This window comes from Equus przewalskii, chromosome 7, assembly GCF_037783145.1.
Source record: "Equus przewalskii isolate Varuska chromosome 7, EquPr2, whole genome shotgun sequence".
NCBI classification, from domain to species: domain Eukaryota; kingdom Metazoa; phylum Chordata; class Mammalia; order Perissodactyla; family Equidae; genus Equus; species Equus przewalskii.
Genome location: NC_091837.1, coordinates 41,974,965 through 41,989,363, shown reverse-complemented (window position 1 = coordinate 41,989,363; position 14,399 = coordinate 41,974,965). Strand labels below are relative to the sequence as shown.

Sequence of the window (14,399 nt, the reverse complement as noted above, 5' to 3'; positions counted from 1 at the left end):
ATTTCTTCTAGAAATACACTACTCAAAAGAGTAAGAGACAGTAGCTCTTTTTCTTCTTGGAAATTATTAAAGCATTAGTTTCAAAAAATAGAAAAATAATTTCAATCAATATTAGTTATGTCTTAAATTTTTTATAATTTTTTGATGAGATAAATTTTAGCCAAGCAACAGAGATTATCAAACTCAAACTCCTTAGAGTAAGAAAGTTACCTTTCACTGATTTCATTCCTAAAAATGAAAATAATCTGTGGGCTTTTAGCATTATAGTAACACCTGTCAAAAATGCAGACTTGACAGATTTATTCAGCTTACAATTAGAGGGGGAAATCCTAAGAACAACAGAATTTGTTTTTGAGAATATATAATTAGCAGTGATTGTTTAGGAGTATTTAAGAAGGAGGAATATCTATATCTGCCAGTTAGGATGGAGTTGTGTAAGACTTTGATAATTTATTTCTAATTGTAATTTTTGTAGAATTGTAAATATTCAGATTATTGTATTGTAGAATATAATGCATTTGGAAATTAATTCATGTCTTTACGTATATATTTTTTATTTTTTATGTTTTTGCAGGTGCACAAAAGCTTTAAACAAGTAAAATCTAGGCAGCAGGCTCCCTGAAGTGTTGACAGCCCAACTTAATCATGAACGTGATTCAAAAATGTTAATAAATAAACTAAGGTATTGTACAATTGCAATATGTCCCCTCCCCAATTTTTCAAGATCAAATTTGTTTTAGGAAGTTATATTAGGAATTTAAATAAAGAGAACTATATTGGGTCCTTAACCTGATTAAGCAACTATTTCTATGAGCTCCGCTCCTTCCTTTCCTCCCCTCCTCGCTTTCCACTCCCCTCCCCCATCCTCTCCACCAAAAAAAACCCAACAAACAACTTATTCAGCAGTAAGTTTTTTTTCCTACACCAGCCTCTGTGTTAGATTTCTTATATACCTAAATTAAGATAATAAGAATTCAGTTCTTGCTTCCCCTTTGTTGATTGTGGTTTTATCTTTCAAATTTTCTAATAACGGAGACATTAGATTATGGCCTCTGCAGAAAAACCCAAACGGCATCTAGTCACTGCATATATTTGAAATTTTCATCATATAGCACTATCCTGACATGTATTTTTAAAATCTCTATAAAAGGTTTTTTTCCCTATGTTTTGAAGGCTTTTAATTTAGAAAAGGAAAAAAATGTTTTCCCCTATGTCAAAGAAAATTAAAAGTTTGCTTAGAATTACAAATTTAGGGATACTGTTTTAGGCACCTCCTGTCTCTCAGGGAATAACCGAAGACCATCTCTCTCCTTTTGGAAGTTACAACGTGCTTAAATAGCCTGGCATTTCCAAGGGAGGCCAAAGATCTTTTCCTCTTTTATGACCCGTCGTATCCTTTTGAGGCCAAAAAGAACAAGAGGGTCATTGCCACTTCAGCCTGGTCCCTGTTTGTTCCTTCATAGTGACCACGCAGTTCCTGAAACCTAGTATTGGCTTAACATTTGGGCCTGGAACATCTGGAAAATGGTCAGAGAGGGAGTGGAGGAGAGAGCAGAGAGGGAGGACTGTTGCGTTTTGTTACACCAGGTGCTAGGAGGAAGCAGCATTCGCCTTTTTGATATGGGAGGCAAATTCTGTGGACCCTGGAGTTAGGCTTCAACAATTGAAGAGGTCAAAGGACAGCTGAGTGGGGTCACTGAGACACCATGGGGTGTATTTTGTTACTTAGTAAAAGGAGCAGCCTCCTAAAACCTTAAAGGATTCTCTTGAAAATCTGTGTTGTGAAAAGGTTTTATGAGTCTCATGGCAAAAACTCCTGATTTATCTAGGGAATGCTTGCTTTTGTCTAATGGCGGGATAATCCTTCCCAAATGTTGGCAACTACTATAAGGGTCAATATAGGTCTGAAAAACAGCTAGGGTTTGAAGTGTATTTTGCTTTCCAAAATGTTTATCATTTTAATGTTTGTCTCTCAGTGAAGAATTTTGCGCTCTTGAAATATCACCTTTTCTTTCCTTGGAGCAGAAAGTGGGGGAGAGAGAGAGGGGTATGGAATAAGCCTACATTAATTTAAAAATTATTCTTACAAGCTTTTGACTGACCCACAAACAGGATATTATAAACCTTTAGAAACACCAAAACTTGTTAACTCTAAAAAGTTATTTTTGAATTTATTTTTACATATAAAGTGAATAAATGGCATATGAAGTGTAATGTTTCTGTATTACAGAAGATTTTTTAAAAATTTAGTTGTGTTTCATAGAAGTGGGTATACCCTGATGAATAACCTTAAACCTTGTGTTTTTCCCTGAATGTGTTTCTTGTATATTTTGTAGTAGTAAGAAGAAAATCAATGTCAGAGACAAGAATAGAGAATAAGAAAAGCAAATATAATAAAGAATTTTCTCTTTGAAAGGAAATGGAGAAGGGGGGAAAATCCACATGTTGTAAGAGCTCTCTTTATCTCAGCCCATGACCTCAAGATACCACTTATATGATTGTGGATACCTTTGAAAGGTGTTCTCCACCTGCCTGATAGGTACCAAAAGGGGACTGTTAGAGGAATTTGGCAGTATTTTGATGTTCCAGTTTATACACTATATCCATGTACATATACATAGTTAGAGAACGTTTACTACAATATGTATAGTAAAGGGAAAAAGATAAAATTATGACTAGTATAAGCATTTTCTTATTAATTTATAAATTTACAATATTTGTGAATTACCTCTGTGTGTGATTTTTTCAATCCTTTTTAATAATTACTCATTTTAAAGCAACATACACATAAATGTAAGGCTTAGTGTACAGTGTGCTTTATTTCCTCAAGGTTAAAGTGCCTTTCAACAACTAATTTAGAAACCTAAGTGTAGTGACTGATAATTGCCTAGAGAAAACCCACAGCTGGTTAAGTAGCATTGAAATTGTGGCAAAACTGACAAATACAATTAGCAATGTTAATAAGATAAGAAGATGGAAAGACAGGGGCAGATGATAGAGTGGAAAGATGAAGGCGGCGGGAGTAACAAATCCATATAAGAACAGAATGTTCGCAGTTGCTTTGAATTTCCAGCACTTTTTCTTTTAAGCTAAGTCCCTCTTTGACTACTTTCTGAATTACCAGTGGAATGGGTGTTTGCAAGTTAAATAATTCAGATACATTTGTTCAGTTCCCTAACTCACATCTGATTTTGAAAGAAGACAGCTGTTTGGCAGTAGTAGCTAAGAAAAACAATCAGGCACAACTTTATCTGTGTTGCCTTTTAAAAGTCAATTTTAAATGTACTTCTATTTTACTGTAATTACCATGAATGGGAATTTCTTTACCCCTCTTTGCACACTTACAATTCCAGATACGTGACAAAGGAGACCAAAACCCTGTTTCTGGATTTGGTGACCCAGTATTACCGAAACAAAACTAAATTAAACTAAAACCTGCAAAAGTCTGGGTTATTGTTAATTATATTTATCTAGTTAATGTTCATAGCCCACTTTGCAAACAACTTCTTAGGAAAATTAAATGGGGATAGGTAAATAAGAGAAATTAGGTGAATGTTATGTGAAAAATAGTCTATTGTGCATTTCCCCTTTTATTTTTTGAAGCATCCAATGAAGTTTGGAGAATTGTAATATCTTTTGAAATTTGTGAAATTTAATATTTTCTCTGCATTTGGGAAATTGGTTTTTGCCAGTGTTTTATGCAGATTTAATGATTGTTGTGATATATCCCCAGAAGTTTGTTCTCTGAGACCATAGAGACTCTGAACTCTCCGACTATGGCAGCCTTGATGGATGTGGTAAACCACACTTTGGGAGCATTTCTCGTTATTTAATGTTTTCTGTTCTGGATTATTGACTCTTCTCCCTGTTGAAAAATTGGTCTCTGGTGACATGGTAGAGGTCACACGTTGCCTGTTATTGTTTTGCCTCTTTGATCTTACACAGGGATTGCCTCTGGTAATTATACCAGTTCCAGAGAGTCTTGACGAGATGTGTTTATTTTACAGAAGAATTTCTGGTATTTCAAGAGAGAAAGTAAAGATTTCCAGTAGTAACATGTAACTCTTTGTTACAAGGAAAAATACCATTGTACTTTATCTTTTAATCATGACAGTTTTTAATAATTACTGTGAAATTAGTTGGCATATTACAGTAATTATTTCTATAACAACTTAAGACATGTTACGTATCTGTACATATATTGGTAAAAATGGTTAATTTTAGAATAAAGACTTACTAGGGGTAGGTTTTTATTTCAGTATCTAAAATACTTTTGACTTCAGAAACTGTCAAAAGATTCATCCAGATTTAGATGAACAAAACTATAAAAAGAGGCTGGAAATTTTGTCTTTTAATCTGTTTACATTTCCTAAAGATTTTCAGCAAGGAGGATGAATAAAAATGAAATAAAACACTTGTTTTGAATGCATCGTTAGTTTTGTGCTTTTGTGGAATGTTCTTGGGAAGTGAGAGCTATTCAGGCCAGTTTAATGTATAATTGGATAAGACACACAAAAAAGCTCAATGTATTCCTTTTTTTTTTAACTCAATTCCAGTTGTAAACAAAATATTTGCCCCCAAGAGCTTACAATCTATTGGAGGAGTCAGACAAATACCAGACCCAATTAATTATAATTGAGAATGACAAGTATCAATTTAAAAGAATAAATGAAATGCAAAAAGAGCATAAAAGAGAGAACCATGAATATCTGTTTTGTTTTTTTGTTTTGTGAGGCAGATAGTTGCTGAGCTAACATCTGTGCCGGTCTGCCTCTATTTTATGTGGGATGCCGCCACAGTATGGCTTGACAAGTGGTGCTAGGTCCACATCTGGGATCCGAACCTGTGAACCCAGTCCACTGAAGCAGAGTGTGCAAACTTAACCACTACGCCACCGGGCTGGCCCCATGTGTTTGTTTTAAATTTCGGATTATAGACTCCACAAGAACTGGCAAGAACTATGTTTGATTTCTTTGTCTAGTAGTCACACATTATCACTCTTATCAGTGAATATTTTTAATAGAGAAAGAACATGTATGCAGTGATGCCTGTAACAAATAATTTTCTTATATGAAGTTGAAGAATCTGATAGCAGTAAGGAACAATAATGATTTGTGTATGTGATTTTAAGATTTCTTAATAAATTAATTGTATATCTTACCAAATAGCAGCTTTTGGAACTTTTACATCGGTGGTCATTTGTTCCTAGACCAATGTCCCAGAGTCTACTGTAGTGCCCAACACATACAAGGGAGGGAGTGCATCTTACTTTTCTTAGTATACTCAGTGTAGCACAATGCTTAAAAAAAAGCAAAACTCTACTGTTACTTCTAACATTTTATGCACATTTATTTTGTTCCAGGCACTATTCTAAAAACTTAATATGTGTATAAAATCTTGTGTATTCTCCAGAAACCTATGATATTGGTTATATTACCCCATTTTATGGATGAGAGACTAAGTAACTTACCCAGCATCACACAGGGTAGTGGATGCAGGATTTGAATTAAGATCATCTGACTCCAGAGCTTATGTGCTTAACCACTTCAATAGTAGGATTCGTATAGATGCTGCCTTGTTGGGTGGATGATTGTTAAAGTTTAGAAAGTGAGTGACATCATCTGTAGAGAAAAAGGTAACAAAAAACTGACAAGTTATGCAAAGTTGTCTTTTTAGTACTGTGCCTGGCACACATTATGCCTTAAAAAAAACTCCAACCAAAAATAACTACAGACATACACCACAAACAGAATATATCATCTTCACTCTCACCTTCTTAAAATTTCAAATAGCGTGTGTTAGTGGGAAGAAAAACCCTAGGCTTTTGAGTCTAAATTTGAATCCTAGTTCCATCTTTGGCACACTAGGTAATCTTGGCTTGTGCAGAAACAAGATCAGTTGTTCTGTCTACCTGTCCCTCTTTCTGAGTCTGCTTTTCTTGTGGTGTCATTTAACTTGTTTCTTGATCCTGTAAGTGGGAAGTTAGCTCTAGAGGTTTGACCACAGTCATTGCGCATCTGGCAGGAATACTTCCTAAGTAGTGCGTGTGCTTCATATCGTCTCCCATGGGGAGGCACACTTTTAGTGATGCTAAAGTTGATCGGTAGGTCCAGGAGGTGACAGTCTGATCCCTTCATTATAAAATTCCCCATCAACCTTTTATCTAATGGTTTCACTTATTATCATTGCCTAAATGAATTTTGCATTAAGGGTGACAGAGTGGTAATTTTAAAATTCCGTCATTCTTTCCATATTTATTAGGTGGAATTCTTCATTAAAAAAATAAAAACTCTGAATAACTAGGACTATTTGGTTTCTTTGAAGTACGGGAAGAGCAGGATAAATGCTTCACTCTTTCCTTTTCCTTTTAGTAGTGTTCAATTAGGTACTTTGGTTTTGTTTTTTTTTTCCAAGAAGAGCTGTCTTTTTCTTCTTGAGTAGCAAAATTAATTCATGAGTTTTTCTGTTTTAAATATTCTTCAGTCCATTGCATTTATTCTCTTTTGTGTTCAATTTCTCTAGTTCTTGGCCCATGGGAACCCTTCATGTTGACTCCTGTGTCTTTTGACATGACCCATTAGTCTTTGATAGCTTCTTTGCTTTGGGGCACAGGATGTTCAAGGCTTATTGTGTGTATTTCCTGGAATTGGCCATACCTTCAAGGAGCCTTGATTCTTTTCAGTGCTGATGCTGTTAGGAAACCACAATCATGGTACTAGGAAGTGTATATCGTTATTGAATTATTATTGCTTTTTGGAATTTTCAGTAGACAGAGCTTGGAAATACAAATTTGAAACCTTTTAAAAAATGAATTACTACTTAAAAAATATATATCCCCATCTACCTTACTTGCAGTTAAGACCAGGCAACCCTAAAGTAGTGTCATAGATAAATTCCTTTTCTTTTAGCATGCACGTGATTTTTTTAAAAACCATTGTTTTTCTTGTTCTTTCTTGTCACTAACTGTGGCAATCCTTTTTTTATACTTTTTAAAAATTGATGTTGATCTTCTCCCGATAGTTGGCATTAAAAGTCAGCTTTTATTAATAGCTCAAGTGCAGTACTCTGAAAATGTTTATACTTAGTCAAAAGAGGAACTTGTTGAGGGAGATGTTTGGGTCAGTACAAGTGTATCATAACTGGGGGAAAAGAGTTTGGAGTATTATACTAGAAGGCAATTGTAGAAACTCCAACTCTTAATGGAAGATTCTCAGTCTAAGCACTGGGATGAATTTTATTTTCCTTGGAATCTTGAAGTACCAGCAAGGGGTGGAGGGGCGCTCACTTTGCAAATTCACTTGTTCTTACCATCTTTTTGAGTGATAAGTCTATTTTTTAAAACTATTTGTTCAAGGATAGTCATAGAGTTGGGATTAGCTCAGTTACTAAATGATATTTTCCTTTTCCTTTATTGTATTGTGTTGTAATTAGCGTTCATTACTTTAAAAATTAGAAGATACCAATAAGGAAAAAGAAAGATAATTTAAAAACAACCCCACCATCAATAGATAAATGTTATTAACAGTTTATTGTATGTACTTCCCAGCTTTTTTTATGCTTGCATTGATATTGTCTTTACAAGTTAAAAAGGGGTTTTTTAATTTCTGGTAAATTCATATCAAATTATCAATATCATAATCTTTTTCTTGTGACTTCTACCTACCTAAATTAAGTGTTCTGCCATGGACAGAGGAGGAAAGTTTAAATTAAATTGTGTTAACTTTTTTAAGGTAAGAGATTGGGCAATATCTGAAATCTAGTATTTCTTTTTAAACTGGTGTGAGAAGAAAGACGAGGAAGAGACATTCTCAAATGCATTTCTTTTTATCATTGGAGCTTTAGAAAACTTTCTCTTGTCCTTACTAAAAACTTCTTTTAGAAATGGGAAAGATAGGAGGAAATTAAGAAGAGTTGTATAAACATTCCTAATATTTTAGGGAGTTGATAAGAATGTTTTTGATTTCTAGATTTGCCACATAATAAATTAATGAAACATGACTGTCTTCTAACATGGGAAGCAAAGGGGAGAAAAAGGGTGCAGGGGAGAGAATTCCTCGAATCAGGGAACATGCACCAACTGATCTGATGCTGTGGAGTCTAAGGGCAGCCTCCTCCCCTGGTGTATGTGTGTGTGTGTAAGTGTGTGTTTACTTATTCTTTGTTAAGTAATTTATCCTCTGTTCATCTTCCCTGTCGTCTAACACTTACAGTGAGGTTTGGGGTTTTTTTCTTTACTTAGGGGGGTAGTAGTTTTATTTTGTTTTGATTTTTTAAATTGTTGCTTGGTTTTGTGCCTGTTAGCCCCATATCCTAAGTTAAAACTCCCTTTTTGGTCTTGTCTGGCAGCCGTGACAAGGACGAATCAGCAAACAATAATCTTCTTCCTTTTTTTTTTTTTTGGCTTGGTAATTTAGTAATACTTTACAGAGTATCCATTTACCCAATTAGGTCATTATGGTAGGTGTTTTAACAGCTGAATGGCGTAGGTGAGTAAGATAGCCTAAGAGAGCTGCTGCTGTAGCCAAATTGATTAGATTCCACTCCTGTCTTTGCTGTTCGCTAGTGAGACTGGGGCATGTTCCTTAACTTCTCTGGGCTTCAGTTCTCTTGAAAACGGGGGCAGTAATAGTGAGCTGGCAGTTAGTAAACTCTCCGTGTTACTTATAATTGTCCAAAGAAGAATGTTTCCTTTCAAATTTCTTGACAATGACGACGACAACTACCATCACCACCACCAGTAATAATAATAGCAGCCGTACTGTTACGTCATCCGCCTGTTAGGTGCCTACTGGTGTGATATGTGCTTCACATTTAACTTAAAATTAACATTTGAAAAATAAGCATATGTATTCTGAAATCTGATCTGATGCTTTAACTGTAAAAAATCCTTGGGGAGTAAGTTAAAGGAAAATTTTCTCTGTGTCCTGTGTACTTAATTACTGTAAAAGTAATTACTGAATTAACAATACAGTAATTGTTAACCATGATCCATTTGACAAAAAAGGAATAAAAGCATTACAGATAAAGGAGGAATCTCCCTAAAGTGTATTGCTTCTCCTTTCCGTTTCAGCAGAAAAAGGAGAATCAAGGAGAGGCCGTGGAGGCATTAGCAGGCACCTACTTCCCCAGCTGCTCCTTTCGTGACTTCTCCAGTCCCTATTCCTAAAGCCTCCAGTGGTAGAAGCTTCCTGTTTCACTCCTGCCCTTCTTCTGTTATCTTTCTGTAGAAAAGGGAAAAAGCTGGTGCAGAAAGGCACCAAACCACAGTGTCATGGTGGTTTGTATTTGATCCCTCTTGCATTCTGAGCAATTCGTTAGTAGTGCAGAAAGAGCCCATACCATGTACCATCCCTTTCTTAGAGATTTCCTCAATATCACGAGTGTCTGTATTGCTATAACAAAACATTTAATATAGTTTGTCCTTTTGCAATTTCGCAATAATAAAAGAAAACATGGAAAAGCAATATAATGCAGTCTCATAAACTTAATGTCAGCCAGATACATAAAATATGTATGTATATATGGAAATCACAAGTCTTCTTTCTTGTTGTATTTTATTTAGCAACTGATTCTGGAAAGTATTTCTCCATTTTCTGACCTGAAGTTAGATTTGTTCATACTTACTTTCAGGGGTGTGGTATGTTATCTCAGGCACTGCGGGCTATTTGAGATTCAGAGGAAAGGAAGGCCAATAGTCAAGGTGGATAGTGCCAATAATTTCAGTTACCCTAAATATGATGGCATATGATGTTGAGAAGCTAGCCCTGGTGGTCTAGTGGTTAAGATTCGGCACTCTCACCACGACAGCCCAGGTTTGTTTCCCAGTCAGAAAACTACACCACCTGTCTGTTGGTTGTCATACTGTGGCAGCTGCATGTTGCTGTGATCCTGAAAGCTGTGGCCCTAGTATTTCCAATACCTGCAGGGTCATCCATGGTGGACAGGTTTCGGTGGAGCTTCCAGGCTAAGACAGACTAGGAAGAAGGACCTGGCCACCCACTTCCAAAAAATTGGCCTTGAAAACTCTATAAATAGCAGTGGAGCGTTGTCTGATACATCGCTACAAGGTGAGTGGATGGCATGAAAAGACCGAGCGGGATTCCACTCTGGTGTACACAGGGTCGGTAGGAGTCAGAATCGAGTAACAACAAATTATATTAAGAATATATTGCACTAAAAGGCTTCAGCCTTTGAACTCTGCCCTTCTTTGGGTGGCATTGAACTGTCAAGGGAAGAACTCCATACTCAGCAGTAAAGAGGTCTGCAGTCAGTTCTGTAGTTCTTCACATTATTATTATTATTATCATTATTAAAAAAGCATGCCCAGCGGGGCTGGCCCCGTGGCCGAGTGGTTAAGTTCGTGTGCTCCGCTGCAGGCAACCCACTGTTTCGTTGGTTCAAATCCTGGGCGCAGACATGGCACTGCTTATCAAACCACGCTGAGGCAGTGTCCCACATGCCACAACTAGAAGGACCCACAACGAAGAATATACAACTATGTACCGGGGGGCTTTGGGGAGAAAAAGGAAAAAAATAAAATCTTTAAAAAAAACATGCCCAGGAGCCGCCCCGTGGCTGAGTGGTTAAGTTTGTGTGCTCTGCTTCCACAGCCCGGGGTTTCGCTGGTTCGGATCCTGGGCGCAGACATGGCACTGCTCATCAGGCCACGCTGAGGCAGCGTCCCACATAGCACAACCAGAGGCAATCAGAACTAGATTATACAACTATGTACCAGGGGGCTTTTGGGAGAAGAAGAAGGGGAAACAAACAAAAAAAAAGGATTGGCAACAGATGTTAGTGCAGGTGCCAATCTTATTACAAAAAAAAAATGCCGAGTTATGTTTTCATCTGGAATAGTCAGCCACTTTCTTTTACTCTCCTAAATCTGTTCATAGTTCCTTCCTTTGTCTTCATCTGAGTATTGCTAGTGCTCTTGTAGGATTATGTATGTCTTCTATGATGGTGAAACTCGACTGTCCATTTTTATGTTGACTTAATATTTTTATTCAGCACAATTTGTTTGACATGTATATATTAAATATATATATATCTGTCGTATTACTCGTTAAACTATAAATCGAAGGGATTGAGATTATGCAATCCTCCATGTGTAACTGGGCAGTTCTATATTAAACTAAAGAGATCTCTTGGAGAATGTAGGTTTTCAGTGATGAAAGGAAGATAAAACTTGTTGAGCACATAGAAGAGGCAAGATTTCCAGGCATTTGGTGATGTGGAGAAAGGCTAAAGGTCCACCTTTGAAGTTATTCCATTGTTCTCCGTGGATAAGAAATCTCATGGATGACTGTGCTAATTCCTAGTAGTTTTCTCCCTTCAGCAAAGAAAAAAAGTGAAATGGCTGTTGAATTTTGACTTAGATACACAAACTAGTGACACAGCATATTTCTCCTCCAACCTGTACCCTGTTTTGATCATGTGTGGGTTCTGTTGAAAAATAAATTGCTTTTGAGCTTTAGAAAATTTTAATATTTATAGTTGTATTGGTGGGGAATTTTAGGAGCTTGGATAAAAACTTGGTATTTCAGGAAAATTTTATTTGACACTCTTTGTTGATTTCCTTCTGCTTACAACTTTTAATTAGGTATTGGACACATACTTTTGGGTATGTACTTTTTGTAAAAAAGGAACCTAGTAATTTATTTTTCCTGGTTTTATTGAGATGTAATTGACATATAACATTGTATTAGTTTTAGGTGTACAACATAATCATTTGATATATTGCAAAACGATTACTACAGTAAGTTTAATTACCTCAGATAATTACAAATTATTTTTCTTTTGGAAAGGAAGCTAGTAATTTAAATCCATAGCATTTAGTTTCTTATTACCTATTATGAGAAAGATGCCAAAATATTATTCCAGCATTTCCTCCAAATCATAGGAATCGCTAACAAAGCTTTGATAAGCTCAGCCACTCTCGTGGAAATCTCTGCATCCTACTCACTGCTGCCGGGAATCATGTAAGAAGCCTTCTTTGCTATATATGGCAGCTCAGGGCCACCAAAATCTCCTACAGAGCTCATGCATCTGATTCTGGGAAACCTGAGAGCAGAGCTGTGATGTGCCTCGTCTCTGCTCAGGAGTCGTCACTAGTGGATCTTGGCTTCCTTTTCCCCCTGAGCCCAGATACATACTCAGGGTTCTTCTCAACCAGTCCTCCACGGACTCGCTCCAGGGGGTCAGTCAGAGGTGGAGTTGCAGGTGAAATTTAATATCCCTCTCCTTGATAGGATAAGTGGGACTGAGATATTCTTGAAACTGCCTTTCTTGAAATGAGATATACCCAAGTTGAGACTGTATTCTAGGAGTGTGGGATTTGTCGTCACACAGCTAAATATTGTGTCCTGGTTCTGACCCTTTATCAGCTGAGTGACAGTGGGCAAGTCGCTTGGCTTCCCCAAGCCTCAGTTTTTTCATCTATGAAGTGGGAAGAGGTCATACCTACTTCAGAATACTGAGGACTGGGGCCAGCCCCATGGCAGAGAGGTTAAGTTCGTACGCTCCACTTCTGCAGCCCAGGGTTTCACCAGTTTGGATCCTGGGGGCGGACGTGGCACCGCTCAGCAGGTCACGTTGAGGTGGCGTCCGACATGCCACAACTAGAAGGACCCACAACTAAAAAAAATATATACAGCTATGTACTGAGGGGATTTGAGGAGAAAAAGCAGGGAAAAAAAAGATTGGCAACAGTTGCTAGCTCAGGTGCCAATCTTTAAAAGAAAAAGAATACTGAGGATTAAGTAAAATAATTTTTATAAAGTACTTAGTATATTGTCTAGCCCAACAGTTCTCAGACTTTTAATCTCAGAACACTTACAAAAATTTTTTTTTTTATTTTTTGGTAGTAGAAAATAAACTTTTATTTTAGGAAACACGTTTTAACATTTTAAAATACTGACTGTCTCAAATAGAGCAGTGTAATTCCTATGCAAAAGTAAGAACGGGGCAATGTCATTAAAACTTTGCTTATTGCATTTCCTTTCTTCTTATGCTCACAGAGCATGAGCATAAGAATTGTATGGCTTATTTATTTATTTATCTGTTTTTATTTTTTATTACAGAAACATTGGATTATAACCTTATATAGCTTTCAGATTTACATCGTAATATATTTCGAATTCTGTGTAGGTTACATAATGTCAGAATCCTTTTATACTCTTAAAAATTACTGAGTTTTGTTTATGTGGATTATATGTATTAGAAATTAAAACTAAGAATTTTAAGAAATATTAATTTTAAAAATTAACAATAAGAAACCCATTATATATCAACATAAATAACATATTTTATGAAAAATAGCTATTTTCTAAAAATAAGTTAGTGAGAAGAGTAGTCTGTCTGCTTCTGCATTCAGTATTGTCATACATCATGCAGCCTCTGGAAAATTCCACTGTACACGTATGAGAGAATGAGAGTGAAAAAGGCAAATATTATCTTAGTAATAGTTTGAGAAGAATTTTGACCTCTTGGACCCCAGAAAGGGTCTCAGGGATCTCAGACCATACTTTGAGAATTGTTGGTATAGCCAATAGTTAGCATCCAATGAATTGTAGTTATTATTGACACACATGGAAATGTTTGTAACTAGCAAGTACTATACAAATATTAGCTATGAGAAGTAAAGGCTATGGTTTCAAAACTTCTTTATATTTTCCTGAAGGATCCTAAATAAGATTGTGATTCAGATGAAACAAAAGAAACAACAATGTTTTTTTAAATAAATACAAGCAATACATAAATGAGTTCTTTGAGTTTAAAAGGCTCAAATCTTGCTTTCAGGAGTTTGTCAATTAAATATATTATTATAAAGCTTTCATTCTTTTTCCAGAGAAGAATCTTTTTTCTCCCTTAGGGTAATAGGATCTTAGTAGAGAAAGAAGTAATTAAATATTTACTCTGAAACCACTGATAGAGTTGGTATGGGGTTATGGTAGCCCACCAGTTTTAAGGAGGAAGAATGGCCCTATGTCACCATGTTGGGTTTCATGATTGACAAATCAGTCTTGATCTACTGTTTGGAGAACCTTGACTTAAAGCATTTATTACTCTTTGTTTCTCAGATACAACATCCTTTTTTTTTTTTTTTTAAAGATTTTATTTTTTCCTTTTTCTCCCCAAAGCCCCCCGGTACATAGTTGTGTATTCTTCGTTGTGGTTCTTCTAGTTGTGGCATGTGGGACGCTGCCTCAGCGTGGTCTGATGAGCAGTGCCATGTCCGCGCCCAGGATTCGAACCAACGAAACAGTGGGCCGCCTGTAGCGGAGCGCGCGAACTTAACCACTCGGCCACGGGGCCAGCCCCTCAGATACAACATCCTTTAAAGAGGCTTTTAAAAATAGTTTTGGACTGTAAAGACTTTTGTGATGTCAGCAAAAGTG

General features: G+C 36.4%; 1 protein-coding gene across 15 annotated transcripts in view; it reads left to right on the top strand.

Moving 5' to 3' along the window:
* Nucleotides 1-14,399, top strand: part of GREB1L (GREB1 like retinoic acid receptor coactivator) — a 243,667-nt gene that overhangs the window by 114,828 nt on the left and 114,440 nt on the right. For 11 of the 15 annotated variants that reach the window (XR_011542603.1, XM_070629709.1, XM_070629713.1 and 8 more), the window contains one exon: nt 575-682. The exons of the other annotated variants lie outside the window; for them this stretch is intronic. The gene's annotated coding sequence lies outside the window, so the exon portion shown is untranslated. The remainder of the gene's footprint in view (nt 1-574; nt 683-14,399) is intronic. 15 annotated transcript variants of the gene reach the window in all.